General features: G+C 44.0%; 1 non-coding gene across 1 annotated transcript; it reads left to right on the top strand.

The window, feature by feature from the left end:
• The first annotated feature begins 15494 nt into the window (after nucleotides 1-15494).
• On the top strand, nucleotides 15495-15567 carry TRNAT-UGU (transfer RNA threonine (anticodon UGU)). Its single transcript has one exon. It is a non-coding gene; the product is annotated as a tRNA-Thr (tRNA).
• The last annotated feature ends 1084 nt before the right edge of the window (nucleotides 15568-16651 follow it).

Genomic DNA, 16651 nt, shown 5'->3' on the forward strand with positions numbered 1-16651 from the left:
ATGCCATGTATGAGCAGGAGAAACATTAACAATGTATTTGGGGGAAGTTTTCTACTAGAAAATCTACCTGCCAATCTGGCATGTCTTTTTTCTCAGGCAAATATCAGTGTAGCTAACCCTGAGTGACATAATGTTTTAGAGTGGATTCAAGACGGATTGAATAGAAGTCAGTGTCCTGCTACTAGAAACTGAAAGGAAAGAGTGGATGATATGATAATCCTCCACACTCAAAAGTGAAAATAATGACTTCCAGTAATTTGGAGGAAATGAACCGAAAGGCTCAGCTTCTGCCACCAAGTGTGTCCATGTGTTGCAGATAGTGGATTGGCCTTCAGCTATGGAGGTTAGCTCTGATATAAGCAAGGAAACCTGTTGAATAAGCTGTGATGGACCATGTGACAACAGTACTAAGCATATGGTGGAGCAGCAGATGGCACTGCTGCCCCTATAAATGCCACAAATGTCCACTATGCCATGGGCCACAAATGTCAACTACTGTGACATAGTGAGTGTGGGCTGCCATTCAATAAGCCAGTTGCCAAAATCCCTGTTACCTTGAGGATAAGCCTTTTGACTAATCAGTAGGGTTCCAAACCAAAAAAATAAAAATAAAAATGGTTGCACTTGATTCCTGGAGCTTTTGTGCAGTATTAGCCCCAAAGTTATACCATGATAACCTGACTTAATTGTCCCTAATGTACATACAATCTGACTGGCCCTAGATGTGAACCAGTGCCCCACATGGCTGGATGTGTGAAACTGCAGGGATAGCCACATGAAATGTAAGGGGACTGAATCAACCCAGGAAACTTGCCAATATATGCAGTGAAATGGAAAGACTAGACATTACAATAATGGGACTAAGACGTTTTGGAGAGGTCAGGATGACTTTATCACAAGTCTTCCGAGAAACAAAGAACACATAGTTATCAGTGCAGGTGGATGTCAAAGTAGGAGGAGTGGCAATTAAAGAGGATAGAACTGTAGCTGGATAGATTGAACAAGCAAATCTGTCATCTGAATGTGTAATGCTAATAGTGATAAAAGCACATCCAAAAAATACAATGATTATTCAAGTATATACCCCAATAACTGCAGATTCTGATGAGGATGTTGAAAAATGTTCTGAAAACATTGAAGAAGCAATGAAGAAAGCAATGGTAGGACAATGGAAAGACAGTGTGGTAATTCTTGTCTGGGAGACTGGAGTGTAAACGTAGGAAAGGAAAGAATAGCTGTGGCAGTTGGCCCATTTGGGTTGGTGAAAAAAACAACAGAGGAGAAAGATGCATAGAATTTTGTGAGAGACGTGACCTCACCTGGAATACTTATTTTTTAACAAAAAGAAAGCACAAGGGAATCACCAGGAGGGATATATAAACACCAAATTGATTTTTTTTCATGATCAATCATAGGTATAGAAACAGCATTAGGAAGGTTAAGGTTATGCCAAGTGCAGCTTGTGATCAGATCATAGATTGGTATAGATGAGACAGAATATCAAACTGAAAAAGTTACAAAAAGCCAAATGCTATGTAGGATGGAACCTTTAAGCTCTGAGAAATCAGGAGATACAAAGTCAAGAAGAAGTGTTCAGGATCATTAATGAAAACAAAGAGCAAGTGACTTGGGACTGTGTCAGGACCTGGTCTCAAACCGTAGCCCACTGGGTTCTTGGGAAGTACCCTTAGCTATTGTACCATGCCAACTCATCCAGTTATCAGGGAATTCACAGACTCTGGTGGGCCAAATTCCAGGGTTCTGTGACCTGTTTCCTGATTGGCCACATGATCTTGACTCTGATTGGTTGGTGACCATATATAAACTTTCTGCATGCTTTCTGCCCTTGTCTGAGCAATGAGCCATTGCCTGTAGCTATTTGAACCCTGCTTGACCTTGCTTTGCTGACTTGCCTGACCTGTCTTTCTGCCCCACCCGATCCTGCCTTGCTGCCTTGCCTCATTCCACCAGCCACCTCACTGTACATTCCCCTTGGATTGGATCTCCTGGCTATTGGATCTCTTGCATAAACTCTGATCTGGACTGCCTTTCAACCTGCCTGACCCCTGGGCATTACAGAATGTCTTAAAGATACTATTAAAGAAGCTACTGATAAATATGTAAGGAAGAAGTTACTCGCTAAGAAAAACCCCTGGATAACGGATGAAATCTTTGCTCTGATAGATGAAAGAAGGAAAGTAAAAGCACAAAGATTGACAATGGGAAAAGAGGAACACCAAAGAATAAATAAAATGATAAAAAATAAATGCAAATTACCAAAGTCTGAATGGCTGGCTGAATGAGAAATGCAAAGAAATTGAACAATTGGATAAACAGAACAAACAAGGTGAGATGTATCAAAAGATAAGAGCCTTTAATTACAGAAGAAAGGTGATCAGTATAACCCTTAAGGACAAAAATAGACAATATTTGATAGACTCTAAAGACAAGAACGAGAGATGGCAAGAATATATGAAGGAACTATATGGTTATGATCAGGGGTGAAAGTAACTTAAAGGACTTACCGGTATGCCGGAGTCCTGAGCAGGGGTGTGGCCTCAACCGGAAGAAGCGGGGCCTTTCAAGATTTAAAGGCCCTGGGGCTCCGGCTGTGGCTGGGAGCCCCAGGGCCTTTAAATCACCCCGGAGTTACCAGCTGCAGAGGCCGCTGGGAGCCCCAGGGCTCAGGGGCGAATTAAAGGGCTCCGGCCACCGCTGAGCTCTGGGCCCTTTAAATCACCGCGGGAGCCCACAGCGGCTGGCGCTCTGGGCCCTTTAAATCCCTGACCAAGCCCGGTTGCCAGAGCTCCGGCGCGGATTTAAAGGGACTGGGGCTCCCCGCAGCGGCTGGAGCCCTGGGCCCTTTAAATCACCGTCGCGGAAGCCGGTCCAGTCCGGCACGGCGTACTGGCTCTTGCCGGTATGCCGTACCGGCTTACTTTCAGCTCTGGTTATGATAGGCCTAAAAAACCTCAACTAGAGATCAATCAAGTAAGCCCTCCAATAATGCATTAAGAAATCATGTCAGCAATAACAAGACTTCTGAATGGAAAAGCATTAGGTTGTGAGAGAATACTGGCTGAATTGTTAAAAGCAGAGGGGATGAAGGCTTGAAAGCCCTGTCAGAGGTAATGAAGAATATGTTTGAGAAAGGAGAATTGTCAGAAGATTTTACAACCTCACTGTGTACCCAAATCCCCAAAAAGAACAATGCTCTGGATTGTAAAGACTACAGAACAATCAGTCTAATATATCATGACTGTAAGATACTTTTGTGAGTTGTTCAAGTCCAAATATAAGGAAAGATTGATAAGTAAATAAGTGAACAACCGTACAGCTTCAAATGTGGAAAAGGCAGAATAAACGCCATTATGAACTTGAAGCTCATACTAGAAAGATCAGTTGAAATGGGGAAAACTGTATATTTGTGTTTCATTGACTTCCAAAAAGCATTCGAGAAAGTCTACCAAAACAAATTGCTCAATATATTAAGAGCTGTAGGGATTGGTGGATATGGCCGCCGAAAAATAAAACAATTATACTGAAATCAGAAAGCAATTATAATGGGAGATGAAAATGAAAATCTAAAAGAGATCAAGAGAGGAGTGAGACACGGTTGTATGCCACCAACTTTATTCAACATTTATAGCAAGCATTTAAATTAATCGAAGAAACATAAGAAGATATTAAGATGAATGGAAAATGCTTGAATAATATCTACTATGAAGATGACACAGTGCTCATAGACTCATAGACTTTAAGGTCAGAAGGGACCATTATGATCATCTAGTCTGACCTCCCGCATGATGCAGGCCACAAAAGCTGACCCACCCACTCCTGGAATAATTCTCTCCCTTGACTCAGCTGTTGAAGTCCCCAAATCATGTTTTAAAGACTTCAAGTCGCAGAGAATCCTCCAGCAAGCGACCCCTGCCCCATGCTGCGGAGGAAGGCGAAAAACCTCCAGGGCCTCTGCCAATCTACCCTGGAGGAAAATTCCTTCCCGACCCCAAATATGGCGATCAGCTGAACCCCGAGCATGCGGGCAAGATTCTCCAGCCAGACCCTCCGGAAAAAAGTTCTCTGTAGTAACTTTTAATATCCCATCATTGACCATTGTTACTAATTACCAGCGATGGCACATTATTGACCTATTGACTAATCATGTTATCGCATCAAACCATCCCCTCCATAAACTTATCAAGCTTAATCTTAAACTTCTGCTGTTGGCTGATTCAGCAAAAGTCTGATGAAGATATGGAGATTATATATGAATATGGCAAAGAATATGAACTAGAGTTGAATGTGGACAAGACAGTAACTATGGCCAGGATCCTGGAAAAACATGCAAGATTCCAGTGAACGACACAGTTATACAGCAAATGAGAAATTATTGCTACTTAGGAAGCATTATTACAGAAAACAGATAAGATACTGAAGTCGTCACCAGAATAGCAAGAGCAAAAGAGACATTCTGGAAGAATAAACATCTAATGAGAGGGACTTAATTCCAACTCTTGAAAGCATAACTTTGGTCTGCGTTAAATTACTACGGCTGTGAAACATGGACATTCAAACAATCAATAATAAAGAAACTACAAGCCTTTGAATAGTGGTGTTATAAAGAATTCTGAAAATATCATGTATAGACCATGTAACCAAAAGTACTGGAGATGATTGGAACTCAGCAAATGTTCGTTAGAGATTTTTTGACAAGAAAGATTTGATGGCAGGGCACATTTTAAAAGGTTTAGAGGCTGATGCATGTTTATGGGCACTGGAAGGGAAAGCTGATGGCAGAAAAACATGAGGCAGAAAAAAAAAGATCTTGGATGGACAATGTAATATCCTGGGTGGATCACAAGGACTGTTCATCAACAAAGAGATTACCAGAGGATTGTACAGAATAGGCTACCATGGTTGCAAACCTCCAGTAATAGAGATGCCATGTATGAAGAAGACCCTATGGGGTACTTAAAAACTTTAAAAGCTCAAATCAACATCAGACCAAAGAATTCCTTTTGAAATTCCTCTGGATATCTGTTGTCATTCAGCTCTATGAATCTACATTATGGCTTGCAATTTAGTGTACAATGCAGATAAAACTGAAGCTAGTTATCCCCTATGTAAAAGGATATAACATCTTTCATTCAAGGATGTCCACGATATTTTTAAATATTGTTGATCATCTTCTCACAGTGCTTGAGTTGTGTTTACTTAAGCTATGTCTATGGTACAAACTTTGGTCGAGGCAAGTTACATTGGCATAGTGCCATTGCAGTTAGAATATCGCTTGTGTGCATGCATACTTGGCTCCCTTTGCTGGTGTTGCACATACTCACCAGGAGTGCTTGTGTCCATGCACATTGTGGTGCACCAAGTAGGTATCATAGACTCATAGAATATCAGGGTTGGAAGGGACCGCAAGAGGTCTTCTAGTCCAACCCCCTGCTCAAAGCAGGACCAATCCCCAACTAAATCATCCCAGTCAGGGCTTTGTCAAGTCTGACCTTAAAAACCTCTAAGGAAGGGGAGATTCCACCTCCCTAGGTAACCCATTCCAGTGCTTCACCACTCTCCTAATGGAAAAGTTTTTCCCACTATCCAACCTAAACCTCCCCCACTGCAACTTGAGACCATTACTCCTTGTTCTGTCATCTGCTACCACTGAGAACAGTCTAGATACAACCTCTTTGGAACCCCTTTCAGGTAGTTGAAAGCAGCTATCAAATTCCCCTTCATTCTTCTCTTCTGCAGACTAAACAATCCCAGTTTCCGCAGCCTCTCCTCATAAGTCATGTGCTCCAGCCCCCTAATCATTTTTGTTGCCCTCCGCTGGACTCTTTCCAATTTTTCCACATCCTTCTTGTAGTGTGGGGCCCAAAACTGGACACAGTACTCCAGACGAGGCCTCACCAATGTTGAATAGAGGGGAATGATCACGTCCCTCGATCTGCTGGCAATGCCCCTACTTATACAGCCCAAAATGCCGTTAGCCCACGGGCAGCTCCAGGCACCAGCGCACCAAGTGTGTGCCTGGGGCAGCAAGCCACGGAGCACGGCAGTCAGGCGGCTTTCAGCGGCATGCCTGCGGGAGGTCCACCGGTCCCGCAGCTTCAGCGGCAATTCAGCGGCGGGTACGCCGAAGGCGCGAGACCGGCGGACCTCCCGCAGGCATGCCGCTGAATCCGCGTTACCAGCGGACCTCCCGCAGGCATGCCGCCGAAGGCTGCCTCACTGCTGTGCTTGGGGCGGCAAAATACATAGAGCCGCCCCTGCGCTAGCCTTCTTGGCAACAAGGGCACACTGTTGACTCATATCCAGCTTCTTGTCCACTGTAACCCCTAGGTCCTTTTCTGCAGAACTGCTGCCTAGCCACTTAGTCCCTAGTCTGTAGCAGTGCATAGGATTCTTCCATCCTAAGTGCAGGACTCCAAGTGCACAACCTGCAACCGTGCAGCACACTGTCTTTTGGGATGTTTTGACAATGCATGTTGGGGAAGAAACGACTCGTGCAGGGATGACTGGGAACAAGGGGCAACTTCCTGGCATGCAACTGTCTCCATCCCATACTGTCATTTGTATCCCATAATTTTCACACCATTTTTAAAAATCCCATGAACCAGCACAGCCCTTCTTGTTGTCTGCCATCTCTGACAGAAGCATGGAGCCTGCATAGTTCTGCAGTATTGTCATAAGCATTGCAAGCACAGGATGCACAATCCTCTGGTATTTGCAGAGCCATAAGAAAAAACAAATCAGCAGGGGACATGGCAATTTCTTGGAGGACAGATTGCTGTGGGACACAGTGAGAACCACTTCAAGGTCATTAGTACAGTTGCAGATGTTGGAGAGCCGCTTCTGGGCTCAAGAAACAAGCACTGACTGGTGGGATCGCATCATAACGCAGACTTGGGATGAATAGCAGTGGCTGCAGAACTTTTGGATGCACAAGGACACATTCCTGGATCTGTGTGCTGAACTTGCCCCAGCCCTCCAGCGCAGGGACACCAAAATGAGAACCGCACTGACAGTAGAGAAGCAAGTGGTGATCACTCTGTGGAAACTTGCAATACTAGATTACTACTGGTGAGTGGGAAATCATTCTGGAGTTGGAAAATCCACTGTGGGGGCCATTGTCATGCAAGTGTGCAGGGCCACTAATTGTCTCCTGCTATGCAGCCTGTGTCTCTGGGAAACAGGCAGGAGATAGTGGATGGATTTGCAGCAATGAGGTTCCCAAACTGAGGTGTAGTAATAGACAGCACGCATAGCCCTATTTTGGCACCAGACCACCTAGCCACAGAGTACATCAATAGAAAGGGCTACTTTTCTATGGTTATTAGCGAGGATGTTTCACTGACACCAGTATTGGCTGATCAGGAAAGGTGCATGTGGCTCACATATTTAAGAACACAGGACGGTTCAGAAAACTACAAGCAGGGACTTTTTTCCCAGACAAGCAGATTACCATTGGTGATGTTGAAATGTAATTAGTGATCCTGGGGGACCCTTGCTCCTCTGGCTCATTAAGCTGAACACCAGCCACCTCGACAGCACCAAGGAAAGATTCAGCTATCAGTTGAGCAGGTGCAGAATGACAGTAGAATGTGCTTTTTGTAGATTGAAGGGATGCTGGAGTTGTTTACTAACAAAACTGGATCTCAGTGAAAAAAATATCCCTATGGTTATAGCTGCCTGCGGTGACCTGCATAATATCTGTGAAGCAAAGGGGGCGAGAGGGGGAAGTTGCCACCGGGGGCAGAGGTGGAGCAGCTGCCTGGTAAATTTGAACAGCCAGACACAGGATTTATTAGAAGAGCTCAATGCGGAGCTATATGGCTCAGGGAGGCTTTGAAAGAGCACTTTAACAGCAAGCCACAGTAATGTATTGTGATGTATTGTGCTCCGCCTGGCCCTGCTGTTTTGGGGTCTGTTAGGAATTGTGTTGCACTTGGTGTACATCAATGAATATAACACTGTCAATGCACCTATTATTGTGGTGCTTGCTGTGTTTGTCACTGATCCTATGCATTGTGTCACACTGTACAATAACAAGTAAGGGGGTGGTTTCAGAATTGATAGGCAGTCTGCAGTGTATTTTGTAACTAATAAAGATGATTTTTTCCCAAATAATATAATTTTACTCAGTAACCAAACCTGTGCAAAGAAAAATCTGTGCAACTGAAAAGCTAATGCATTAAAAACTTAATAAGTTAATGGAAAAGAACTTAACAAAGGGAAAAAACAATCATGTCCATTTTACCTATACATAACAGCAACCGTGGCTTTCACAGGTCAGTGTATGTGAAGCTGTGACTATCCTTAATGTCCCCCAGGGTGGAGTGATAGGGGAAAGGATGCAGCCCCTGACACCACATGGAACATTGTTGGGTGGGGGAGGGAGGTGCTGCAATGGAGTTCTCCATGGACTGCCAAGGGAGGCGAGCCTGTGATTGCTCAACTGTAGGTCCACAAGAGTCTGTAGCATCTGTGTTTGCTGACAGAGAAGTCCCATTATGTCCTGATGCATCTCCCTCTCCTTTTCCTGCTGGGACTCCTGGGCCTTTCTCCTGAAAGCTCTTTCCTTCTACAGGCTGTCTACAATGTTCACCCTCCACACCCTTTGCTCACAGTCTGATGTAGCACTCGCAAGGTTTCACAGACTATGTCTTCCTGAGTCATCTTCTTTCTCCTCTTTATCTGGCTCATGTGTTCCAAGGGTGTGGAGGGGGAATGCCTCAAGGCAGCAATGGTGGCAGCTGCAGATAAAACACGCAGGTACCATTGTCAGTATAGTCACAATGGAAATAGAAAGTTAAGATTCGGAACTCTCCTCCCTTACTCCCCTAAAGTTTTCCACAAGACATGCTTACTGACACCTCTGCTTCAGAGTGCTTGTGCATGGCCCCACTCACAGCACCAGACATGGTAAATATGGCCCAGCAGAGGTGAGGGAAAGGAAGATGGAATTGCGCGGTTGCATGAAACTATAAGTATAGGGCAATGGCACTGAATACTGGCACCATTTTCCACAGGTGGTGGTGATTTTAGCTGATATCTCACTCCTGAGGTTAACAAAGTTACAGAGAACACAAGCTGCTGCTGACATCCCAAAGTCACCCGGGGCCCATATGCTGCTAGCCTGTGTACTACAATGGTGCCTGCCGAAGTTATCACTGACTGGTGTGGGAAAGTGTTTGGGGAGGAAGAACTAAGGCTGCCATCCCTAGAGACCTTCCAGTGAGGATCACAGAGTACCTCCATGAAAGTTTCATTGAGATCTCTCAGGAGGAGTCAAGGGACATTCCTGTGTACATAAACAAACTGCTCTGCATGGCCCCGAGTAATTCTAGAGGGAAATGAAAAGCAGATAACGTTACCTTTCTTTGTTGTAACACTACCACTTCTAGTATGAGTAAATCCATGAAAAGTTGATAGCTATGTCCTGTTAAGTTGGGGGCACCATCAGCACCTCATTGCAATGGGAAATACAATTACACACTTATCTGAGGTTCCTTCCCTTCCATCAGGCTCTCCTGTGCTTGCCTGCCAGGACTGCGGTGGAGTCTCAAACAGGTCCTGGCTCATGGCATAGCTGGACCCCAGTTGTATGTCTCTAGTACTCCTTGTCTTCCTCCTCCACCTCATCCTTATCTTCGCTGTTCATGCCAGGGGCCTGTGGCTTGGGCTCCTCAGAGGTACCCATGGTGGTGTATGGGGTGGTGATGGGGTCTCCGCCAAGTGTGGAATGCAGGTTTGTTGCTTGGCACCAGATTGACTGTTGGCCTCCCTTGGCTTTTGATATGCCTGATGGTAGTTCCTTTGCTTTCACACAGCACTGATGCTGGTTGCTGTCATACCTTTTTCCTGCATCCCCCGAGCAATCTGTTCGTAGATGTCCACATTTCTATGGCTGGTTTGTAGGTGTGTGTGCACAGCATTTTCTCCCCACGGGTCCAAGAGAGCCAATATCTCCTGTCTAGTCCAAGCCGAAGCGTGTCTTGAGCACAGCATGGTCAGCTGGGTAGTTGCACACAACAGTGGAGAGCTGCTAGGTGTGCTTGCCAAGCTGAGCAATCAGGAAAAGGCATTTCAAAAATGTGCAGGGCTTTAAAGGGGTAAGGGGCTCTTCTGGAGTTCACAGTTGTGAGCAGCGTCAGGCATTGCGGGATGGCTGCTGAAGGACTGTTAGGGTTGCCATAAGTAATGCAGTGTCTACTCACGCTGTGTCAACCTCAGTACATTGGCCCTGGCTCAGTGTCGCTTGGGGAGAGGGTGTTACTGCATCGCTGTAACAGGGCGCTTGCATTGGTGCGAGACAAATTTGTGTGGACACTTGTACAACTAGGTCAATGCAAGGCGGCTTGTGTAGACCAAGCCTTAGGAAAGGCACAGCTACTTGCTTTTACTCTTTAAAATACTTTACCCTGTAATATACATATATATAAATTAGGCAATAGTTACGTTCCTACATTTATTCCAGAGTAGGGTTTGCCTGAAAGTATTTTTAATTTTTTCCCCCCATTGGCTTTTTTTGGAGACTAGCCAAGAAAATTGAGTCCTGCCATGTTGTAACATAAAGGTATTCGTGTGATACTGTATTTAATTTACCTTCCTTCTAATGTTCCCTCTGAATCGCTAATTTTATCTTTCATATTAAGGTTATAGTGTGTTTTTCTTCAGAATATTTTTCTGCTTCAGCAGGCAGAGGAAACTCAGTCTTTGCAAGGACGTTAATATTCGGTCAGACTTCACAGCAGCTCACATGGCTATTATTCCAGTAGGCATCACCTTCTCCTGGAGAGAAACCATTGTGGTTAATGCAGTTTTGCAAGTCAGTATAATATTCACTGCATTTCCTTGACACGGTTTAATGGCAAGAGCAGCATGCACCCCGTGTCAGAGAAAATTACCTGTTGACCCTAGATGAAGTGTGATGCCTGTTCTTAACTGAATAGCTATGAAATGATGTGGAAAATCTCATATGAACACCCCTATCCCATAGGGAACTCATTTTCTATCAGCTTGCCCATAAGGAACAATTGGTTTTGGCATTTTCTTTTTATAGGATATTATTAAATATATACCAAGTGATTGCCCACCGAGCCTTCCTCCTGGCCCTGCTCCCTAATGAAAGCATAAACCAATAAGGAAAGTGAATACAGGCAAAAATAAAGTGTGGAAATGTGATGGGGTGATTTTATTATCCTGATAGAAAACAGAGATTGTGGCATTCCCGTTGAAAGAATCAGTCTTGATCTGCTCATGGGAAATTCTTTTATACCAGGTAAAAGACTGGCACAATAAGAATATAGGTGATGTCCTCTTGGGATCTTTATAGCTGTATAATGCAACAGCACTAAATTATATCTCTCTGGATGGATACATAGATTAATTATGAGTAATAGAAGGGAAATTAATTTCATGCTCTTGAAAGATGCTGCATGATACCCAAATTCTCTCTTGATTCACAGAACGGACACGTTGTCTTCCAAGTACCTCAGCCCTGGCTAAGGGACCAAGTCTGTGAGCAATGTTGAACATAAGAACAGCCATACTGGGTCAGACCAAAGGTCCATCCAGCCCAGCATCCTGTCTACCGACAATGGCCAATGCCAGGTGCCCCAGAGGGAGTGAACCTAACAGGTAATGATCAAGTGATCTCTCTCCTGCCATCCATCTCCACCCTCTGACAAACAGAGGCTAGGGACGCCATTCCTTACCCATCCTGGCTAATAGCCATTAATGGACTTAACCTCCATGAATTTATCTAGTTCTCTTTTAAACCCTGTTATAATCCGAGCCTTCACAACCTCCTCAAGCAAGGAGTTCCACAGGTTAACTGTGTGCTGTGTGAAGAAGGACTTCCTTTTATTTGTTTTAAACCTGCTGCCCATTAATTTAATTTGGTGGCCCCTAGTTCTTATATTATGGGAACAAGTAAATAACTTTTCCTTATTCACTTTCTCCACACCACTCATGATTTTATATACCTCTATCATATCCCTCCTTAGTCTCCTCTTTTCCAAGCTGAAAAGTCCTAGCCTCTTTACTCTCTCCTCATACCCCTAATCATTTTAGTTGCCCTTCTCTGAACCTTTTCCAATGCCAGTATATCTTGTTTGAGATGAGGAGACTACATCTGTACTCTGTATTCAAGATGTGGGTGTACCATGGATTTATATCAGGGCAATAAGATATTCTCCGTCTTATTCTCTATCCCTTTTTGAATGATTCCTAACATCCTGTTTGCTTTTTTTGACTGCCGCTGCATGTTGCGTGGATGTCTTCAGAGAATTATCCACGATGACTGCAAGATCTCTTTCCTGATTAGTTGTAGCTAAATTAGCCCCCATCATATTGTATGTATAGTTGGGGTTATTTTTTCCAATGTGCATTACTTTACATTTATCCACATTAAATTTCATTTGCCATTTTGTTGCCCAATCACTTAGTTTTGTGAGATCTTTTTTAAGTTCTTCACAGTCTGCTTTGGTCTTAACTATTTTGAGCAGTTTAGTATCATCTGCAAACTTTGCCACCTCACTGTTTACCCCTTTCTCCAGATCTTTTATGAATAAGTTGAATAGGATTGGTCCTAGGACTGACCCTTGGGGAACACCACTAGTTACCCCTCTCCATTCTGAAAATTTACCATTTATTCCTACCCTTTGTTCCCTGTCTTTTAACCAGTTCTCAATCCATGAAAGGATCTTCCCTCTTATCCCATGACAACTTAATTTACGTAACAGCCTTTGGTGAGGGACCTTGTCAAAGGCTTTCTGGAAATCTTAGTACACTATGTCCACTGGATCCTCCTTGTCCACATGTTTGTTGACCTCTTCGAAGAACTCTAATAGATTAGTAAGACATGATTTCCCTTTACAGAAACCATGTTGACCTTTGCCCAACAATTTATGTTCTTCTATGTGTCTGACAATTTTATTCTTTACTATTGTTTCAACTAATTTGCCTGGGCAAATTAGTTGAATGTTGTAAATGCAGTGTCCATAACCAATTGAATCTATGGCTTCTCTGCTGAGACTGCCAGCAAGGGTTCCAATAGTGTCAGTTGTCGTGGTGGTTTCCAAGCTCTGTATAATTGTCCATTGGAACTGAGACCACAAACACTGAGGGCCTGACCTCCTCTCACTTATAATGGAGTAACTAAGGGTTGACTTCCTGGAATGCAGCTGAGCTGTCCCAGTGTAAAACTGGTGTAAGCAGCAGGAGAATCAAGCTCGAAAAGTGCTATTTTTATTTGGTGGTATTTTACAGTTATTTTGCACTGACTTTACACAGGTGTAAATGACTGAACCAGGTGCAAAGTAGTGGGGAATCAGGGCCTAAATCTCTCTCTTTTGATAGTTCAGACTAACTGAGAGGCAACATGCAGTACAATCCCTGTTCTGTACAGTGACATAAAAGATCAAAACCAAGTGATAAATCATCAGCTGGAAACGAGATCCCTGCAGTTTGGCTGGGCTTCTGATCCATAAAGCTACTTTCCTAGTTTCTTCCATTAGCCTAACTGCAATCTTTGCCCAGTATGTGCAGATCCAAATTACTCTTCCAGGCCAGGACATTAACATTTACAGCATTAATATATTGGGGCCCTTAAAATGAAGTGCGCTAATAGAAAAATCTCCTCAATCCTTTCACACAAATCCCACTATTGCGAACTGACAAAAATAAATGCAATGAACTTTTAGTGAGATTGCATCATATAAAAAGGTGATTAAAAATGCATTTGAGGGACTAGCCTTGTCAATACAAATGCATTGAGGAAACCGAGGGTGTTCCCCAGTTCAGCCAGTGATGGAGTAATTACTGTAATTGACTTCTGTAGCTTAACCCAGGCAACCAGAATTGTTGCTTTTCATGAAGCGGACTTCGTCCTGCAATAAAAAGATGGGATACTTAATAACGTTTAGTTAAGCTATGGATAATAATTTGTTCTTTAAAGGGACTTTGCCAACTTGTTTTAGATCCAAAATGAGAATTTGTTTGAAAGCTGTTTGTGGGGTATGATAGAGGGGGAGTTGATAGTGGTGCTTACAAAGTATTCCTATGAATATAAATGTTTTGATTTTTAAATTTCAATGAAAATCAGGATTTTTGGGGGGGAAGAGGGGGATTTAAACATTCCCTTAAGTGGTATGAATCCCAGCTCAGTGCATGAGAACCAGAAAGCAAACCTGGCTACAAATTAGAAATTATTCTGTTCCAAACTCCAGAAACCTCCGAACTTCCTGGCTACTTGAGACTCGCATCAGGATTGTGCAACCTCTGGATCAAGATCTGAATTCTGTGGCTTGAGCAGGCCCATCTCTTCTACAAACATACAAAGATCAGTCTCGTTTTACTGTCCTAGATCAGCGAGGCAAAAAACTAAATAAAAAGCATGACTGGAGAAAAATGAATCAATGTTTTAAATACTTAGTTTTAATCATTTTAGTAGGTAGCAAGAGAGGTAAGAAGTTAGTATTAATTATTACGTGTTTTCTCTTGACAATGTTCCTTTTAAAGGGCACAGAAAATATATTTCTGCCATTGGCATTTGGTACTGCTTTCAGTTCCAGCCCCCTGAAGTATTATGGCTGACATGTTCCTTTTTATGGTTTTGGGGAAAAGGTTGAATATCTTTTACGCCTGCATTTAGTCACTGTTGGAGTGGGAACTTAAGTGTCAGATCTCTTGACTGTGCTGCTAGCTTTTAAACATGGTTTTTCTTTGTGATTCTCACTTTTTAGGACATACAGAAGAACTATCTTTTGTGTTCTGTATTACTTCTTTCAGCGTGGTTAATTTAAGTGATGGAATGGCCCATTATTTCTTGATGACTGTCCTTCTTATGGGTACTAGGACTTTACCTAGTAAATGCAGTCGCAGCCCCCCACCCCAGCGGAACAGGGGCGCAGCGCAGAGGCTGGCCCGGGCAGGGCTGATCAGCAGCGCCCCGCAGGCAGCGGCCTTTCCGCTTGTTCAGCTGGTGCAGCAGCGACACCCGGTGACCAACGCTCATTAACGCAGCACTAGGCGAACCGGGGCCTGGAGCCGGCGCGCGCCACGGGGCCCCGCGATGTGCAGCTGACAAGCGCGGGCCCGGCCGCCCCGCGGGGCGATGTCGCGGGTGGCGCTACAACCTCGTGCCCCGCTGGGCTGCGCGGGCGCTGCTGTAAATGCTCCAGCCCGGCAGCCGCGGGGCGGTCCGCGCTGGTATCGGCTGGGCCCGGGCTGCAGCGCTGGGCCCCGCCGGGCTTCGCTCTTCCCGTGGAAATGAAGCGGCGCTGGCGGGGGCCGCTGCGGCTCGCAGGAGCACGGCGAGCTCGCCCCTGCTCATGCGGGCTCCCAGCGAGCCCCGCAGCGGGGCTGAGGGAGGGCGCCGAGGGGGTTCCGGGCGGAGGCGGGGAGCTGGAGGCTTGTTTCGGCAGCTGTTACCACGAGGTCACCTGGCATCTTAGGGCGACTCAGGCGAATTTATAAATGGTGGCTCCATAGCTCAGTGGTTAGAGCACTGGTCTTGTAAACCAGGGGTCGCGAGTTCGATCCTCGCTGGGGCCTCCGCTTGCTTTTGGCCGTATAGTTTGGTGGAAGTTTGTCCTCGAATTAAATGCAACCAATCTCGTTTTGGTATGTAAGGGCTTTTTAATTATAGTGACAATCCTAAATTCCACACAGCTTCAGTGGGTGTTACAGACATAAGGGCAGTATTTGGGGAACTATAATGGTCTGAGGCTATTAATGATCACTCAATTCTATTAATAATTAATATAAATTAATATTAGTATATAAATAATAAACATAAAATATTACTTTAACATTCATATACTTAGCTCTCTTTGCCTCTATTTACCCGAGGGGGATAATAGCATCTTTTAAGTGCATTGTGGGAACCGGTGAGTAAATGTTTGTAAAGCACTCTTTACAATTCCCCTGAAGGGAGGTGCTGTGAAATGTTGTTATTAAGAGATTAAGGGAGCAAATTGCCCCTAGGTGGGGAATAAGTGGCATGAAGGGAGTGTGTGCCAGCTGGACAAGATTATCTGCCTCTTCACAGCTTTGCACTGACCCAGGGCTGCAGGTTTTATTTCTGTCAGAAGCTGCACTTCTGAGAATTCACTTGTCAGTTTTTGCTTTTCCGTGGCCGGGTAGGTTGGCTTGAGAAGAAGTAAAGCCCCAGACAAAAATCCACTTTTGTATTGACTTTACAAATTTTTTATCCATTTTTCAAGAAATCAAAAAGTCAAAAATACAACAAGAAAAACATTTAAAATAATACAACTACCATTAGCAATGTGAAGAGGGGGTAAATGCAAACATGGAAGCTTCTTTCTTTCATTCACTTTTTGACACAGGGAAGGACCAGGGCATGACCACAGGCTTAGTGTGGCCTACTTACAAATGTAATCTAATAATAATAATAATTATAACTGATTTGTTTGATTCTAACTGGCTTAAAGAGAAGATCTCTGATTTCTGAACCAATCAAAAACTTCCATATTCAGAAAAGTACATGTTCATTTATTTATATAGTATATATTACTTTTGTGGCTACAACATTTTCTGACTGGCCGAAGCTCTCCTGCCAATCAGTCTGCTTAACTCAGTGTCTTTTTGATATTAAGGGTATGTCCAGACTACCCGC

This window comes from Emys orbicularis, chromosome 4, assembly GCF_028017835.1.
Source record: "Emys orbicularis isolate rEmyOrb1 chromosome 4, rEmyOrb1.hap1, whole genome shotgun sequence".
NCBI classification, from domain to species: Eukaryota; Metazoa; Chordata; order Testudines; family Emydidae; genus Emys; species Emys orbicularis.